Source organism: Formica exsecta, unplaced genomic scaffold (genome assembly GCF_003651465.1).
Source record: "Formica exsecta isolate Colony F162 unplaced genomic scaffold, ASM365146v1 scaffold1440, whole genome shotgun sequence".
Lineage (NCBI taxonomy): Eukaryota > Metazoa > Arthropoda > Insecta > Hymenoptera > Formicidae > Formica > Formica exsecta.
Genome location: NW_021848769.1, coordinates 23337 through 29170, shown reverse-complemented (window position 1 = coordinate 29170; position 5834 = coordinate 23337).

Sequence of the window (5834 nt, the reverse complement as noted above, 5' to 3'; positions counted from 1 at the left end):
CAATTCGCGAGAAGAAACGTCGCTTACCGATGATGCCGCATTCGGGTCGTACCGGGAGAATTTACCTATCACGTCTGCGAGATAGTCCGCCGCTTCGTGGTAGATGTCCTCGGCCGCAAAGAATTCCTCCTCGGTGAAGTATTTGACGGTACGCTGTTCGTCGGCCGTTGCTATCTGCTGAAGCTGGACGTTGAGACGTTGACATCTTTCCCACAATGTCTCCAAGGTGTCCAGTCGACTATTCGCCTTGTATTGCGTGACGTTGGCCTTGCCCATCTTCTTAAAGTTGGGGAATACTCGCTTCATAGAGCTTATCGTAATAGATTGCTCGATGAGGAGGCCCTGCAGCGAGTCGGTCATGACACTTCTAACTATAATTATATGAGCGTTAGACTTTCGATGTGCTCCCGGTGAAGGCTTGCGACGAAGTCTCTTGATGAAAAGCCCTTCTTTTCGATCCACGGACAATAGTCCCGGTTGATACGTGTACCACAAAAAAAAACGGAATTTCGATCGTTCGATTCCGAGAGCCAATCGGCGATCGACAACGAGGTGTTTGTGAGAATCGAATGATACGAAGAAACCACAAAAACGGAATGAAAACAAGGCTTCGATCATAACGTCTCGCTTTAGAACGTTCGAGAAGCAAAATTAATAATATATTTTATAAAACTCTTATTTTCTCGAACAGTTAGTTTTCTGTCTCTACCTGAACTGTTATCTATTCCCTGTCGTAAATCTGTCATTTCTCGGAGCTCTCTCTCTATCCTTAAAGCGTCGGCTGCAGTTTCTTGTACATTTAATAAATTTCTTGCAACTCGTTCAATCTCTGGTTTTAACCCTCTAATAAAGCACTTGCACATGTCCTTTTCTAATGATGCTTTAATATTTTGGTCAGACGACACGTTTCCCGAACTTCTATATGTTTCTAAAATTTGTTTTCCAAGAATCTTTACTCTATTTGCATAAGTAATTACATCTTCATCACCCTTTTGATATATACAACCCAATTCCCCTTGTAATTGATAAACGTTTTTTGCTGGTCCATAAATTTGTTTTAAATATTTAGTTAATTGAGAAACGCTATCAAAATCTTGACCTTGTAAAGTTCGGCGAGCCTCCCCTATTATCCTGGTTCTTATTATTTTGGTAAACTGTGATTCAGCCTCACTAAGCAACATAGATTTCGCTTCTTCACATCCCTCGATAAAATAATTTAATGGAATATTTTGACCGTCAAAATAAGAGACGGCTTCGACCGCGTATTTCAAAGTAGCGAGAGGGTTATTTTGAGTCATGTTGCTGCCGGTACCGCACAGGTCTTTCTTTTTTTCGGATTTATTAAATTCAGGTATAATAGTCTTATCGCAGGAATCGGCAAAATGAGACTCGGCCGCTGTTTCGCTAAACTTTTTTTCGAAATCTTTTTCAATTACCGTTTCGTCTAATGAAAAATTAATGTTTTTAGTGGTTTTATTAGGAGTGGAAGTGTGATGTGTTTCTGATTTGTTAGATTTTCTTCGATTGTATGTTTCTTGAGCAGACTGAAAATTTCGTTCTACTTCGTCTTTATCAGCTGTACCTCTTGTCCCTTTACTCATTCCAGTTTAAAAGATCGCACATTACAATCCCGGACGAGCCCCCAAAATTTAAAGAGCAGTATGTTACGTCCAGACTCGGGGAAGGATGAGTGAACGGAAGGGCGCAACAACTATCCTTTATTTTCCCGAAATTAAACGTCTCGTGGCGTTTGGAATCTGGTCGAACGAACTGACAAGTCTGAAAAGCAGGTAAACGACTGAGTCGCTGTTACGCTGGTTATTCAGACGTTCGTTCGGTGGTCCCTTTTTGGTAAGAGAATTTAATCTCTTTTACGCAGGATGGGACCAAGTGCGATCTTTCGACTAGAGGAATGAGTGGGGGGTTTAATAAAGAGTTATTTTGATTTTTAAATTAACAAAATGTAAATTTATTCATTTTTAAAGTAAATGGTGGCTATACATGATTATATAAAAAATTAAAATAAAATATTGTTCATTATAATTTCTCGGTGAGTGTACATGTGTATGTGTGTGTTTTAGTTCGCGGGTGTTACATTAATACGGAGGCCATCAGTTAGAAATGCAATGGAATGATTTTACTGTTAAATTTAGATTCTGACTGAGTGATACAATGTGATGATTTAATTAAATATAAAAAAAACATGTGTGTGTGTGTGAATGAAAAAGGAAATATGGAGTCATGGAGGAGGAATGAAGGGAGATATTTTAGTTACTCTAATCTTGGTAGGATGAAGCGGATTCTAAGTCGGGTAGTTTATTGCAGAACTCCTCTATAGCTTTTATGAAATCTGCTTCTGAACACTGCGGGGAAAATGGGGGTGAATTGTTCAAAAGGATGGTGGATAGTGAGGAGAAGGAACGTGGGGAAAGCGGAGGTTCGGTCGCTAGAGTGATTTAGTCGGGGAATTAGATGGGGGAGTAACTGGGGGAGGAGTATCTTGGCGAGGAAGGGAGAGTAGGTTCAGTGGATACGCGTAGTGGTTTTTTTTATATGCGTGTCGCAAATTCGCAGTTTAACGGACGGCGAGTCCTCCGACTCCTGCGAATTGCTATTCGACTGGATGTTATGGTATATGTAGTACCGGATCTGGTTTTCACTACGAAACCAGAGTGAGTGTAATTTAGCGCTTATTTATTGCGAGGGTTATTGGTATAAATGAAATGGATAAATGTGACTTACTTTTTATTTCGAAGATGGAAGGTGCAAGTTTTATAGTTAGACTGGTTTCGTGCCTTGTGAATCGCTCTGGTTGCGGTTGACCAACAATGATGCTGGATGAGAACACTGGTATAGCACTATTAACTCTGATTTGCGTATCGCGGTGCCAAGGCACTTAATAAGACTATGTCGAAGCTGGAGAGCAAGTACGTAAGTGATCGTATGTCCCTTCGAGTCCTCTTTTTATATCTCTCTTTTCGGGGTGTATTCTAATTTCTAAGAGTGGGAATCTTCCAAAACTTTAACGCATTAAAATTTGTGCCAGTGTCCTCATTAGGCGGGGTGTTTCTTTTACTTCTCAAATTTTCATTCGTGATGATCGTCGATTGGTGATCAATTCAGAATTAGGAATCGTGGAGTCGCCAGGATGTAACAATATATTTATATGAACTACTGATGAATAAGCAACAAGTCTTTTTATATCAATTTGAATTAAACAAATTAATCTTATTAATAATCTTCCTATTACCCCCACACTAATAATTAAATAATTAAATATAACTCTCTGCCTAAAAAATATCTCTAAAAATCTTAAAATTCCATATCTTCCCAACTTTAATAATACTGATGCTAAAATTATAGACCCATAAACTAGGGCCTCAACATAAGCTTTCGGAAGTCAAATATGAAATAAATAAATTGGTAATTTAATAAAAAATGCTATAAATAAAATTATATAATCTCATAATCTAATCTCATAATTTATTAAAATTAACATATAAAATGAAAAAAATCATGTCCAAATATCATTCCCACCCTAATTCAAATTATATCCTTATATATAAAATTAAATAAAAAAAAATCTCAAAATAAAACAAATATAATAAAATATAACTTTCATGTTTTTTAAAATTATTACAAATATAAACATAATTATAAATAAATATTTTATCATAATTTAATTCTAAAAATTTATATAAAATATCTTGGAGAATAGAAAAAAAACGGAAGAGGTCAGATCGGGCCCCCTCTGACTTTTTTCTATTCCCCAAAATCAAGAAAGACATGAAGGATCGTCATTGGAGGTCACGAGCGGAGGTAGAATGGATGACGCGTGCTCTAGACAGTCTCACGGAGAATGATTTTGAAGACTGCTTCCTGCAATAGAAAAAACGTTGGACCAAGTGCATTGCTTTAGGAGGGAACTATTTTGAAAAGGACTGTGTATCAGATAACGAATCAGTCCAATGACGCGTGTTCTAAACAGCCTCACGGAGAATGATTTTGAAGACTGCTTCCTGCAAAGAAAAAACATTGGACTAAGTGCATTGCTTTAGGAAGGGACTATTTTAAAAGGGACCATGTATTAAATAACGAATAAATGTGTTCTGTGATTGTAATAAATATTTTCTACGAACTTAATTGTCAGTCCTCGTATATACATATATACAGGGTGGAGCAATAACTCTGTCCACCTGGAATATCTCCGCTATTATGAGAGATACGAAAATATTGTAATTACGAGAGTTGTATGGTATCAAGAGAGCCAATATGCTAGTAATAATTTTTCTGTGGGTGGAGGTGCTTCGGAGATTCCAAGATCAGCCCCATTTTTTTAAATGGCATACTATATTTTTTTATTCTTATATCACAGAACATATTTATTCGTTATTTAATACATGGTTCCTTTTAAAATAGTTCCTTCCTAAAGCAATGCACTTAGTTCAATGTTTTTTCTATTGCAGGAAGCAGTCTTCAAAATCATTCTCCGTGAGGCTGTTTAGAACACGCGTCATTGGACTGATTCGTTATCTGATACACAGTCCTTTTCAAAATAGTTCCCTCCTAAAGCAATGCACTTGGTCCAACGTTTTTTCTATTGCAGGAAGCAGTCTTCAAAATCATTCTCCGTGAGACTGTCTAGAGCACGCGTCATCCATTCTACCTCCGCTCGTGACCTCCAATGACGATCCTTCATGTCTTTCTTGATTTTGGGGAATAGAAAAAAGTCAGAGGGGGCCCGATCTGACCTCTTCCGTTTTTTTCTATTCTCCAAGATCAAGAAAGACATGAAGGATCGTCATTGGGGGTCACGAGCGGAGGTAGAATGGATGACGCGTGCTCTAGACAGTCTCACGGAGAATGATTTTGAAGACTGCTTCCTGCAATAGAAAAAACGTTGGACCAAATGCATTGCTTTAGGAGGGAACTATTTTGAAAAGGACTGTGTATCAGATAACGAATCAGTCCAATGACGCGTGTTCTAAACAGCCTCACGGAGAATGATTTTGAAGATTGCTTCCTGCAATAGAAAAAACATTGGACCAAGTGCATTGCTTTAGGAAGGGACTATTTTAAAGGGGGCCGTGTATTAGATAACGAATAAGTGTGTTCTGTAATTGTAATAAATATTTTCTACGAACTTTATTGTCAGTCCTCCTATACATATTCTGAAATAATCGTGTAAGCCATAATAATTTCATTCACCGTCAATCAATTGGCCTCGTTTAATGGTAAAGCTAATTACAAGAATAACATGCAAATCATAAACACGCGTAACGTGTGACTTGTTATGAAAAATTTGTAACGTACACATGAATCATGGTCGTGAACATGCCAGTTTCGCTCGATGCTAAGATTTAATTTCAGTTATTCATATTCTAAGTCCAAAACTATTATAATCGTAAGTATTTTTATTTGCATTTTATCGGTTACATATAGGAGAAACGAGGACCTAAACTATGAGAAAATGAAGCTAGTCGCCGAAAAAAAAAATTTGGTTACTAAAAATAACAAGATTTTTAGGAGAAATCAAAATATCCTACTGGTAGGGTAGTAAAAGGTAACCTAACCCATTTGAACACATATAAAACACCGTGCAATTACAAAATCTATGTTATTTGTTATCTTTAAGATTATATTAATATCAATTTAATTTTAAATGAAATATTTTATATATCGAATAGAATTTTATTAATTATTTAAATGATATACAGGGCATTGGATACTATGTAACCATACTATTAGCGCGGGTTTCGGATATATTTAATTAACAAACGACGCTGTTTGAGTAAATTTTATTTAATATTTCCTCTTTTTTGATAAGCACTGCA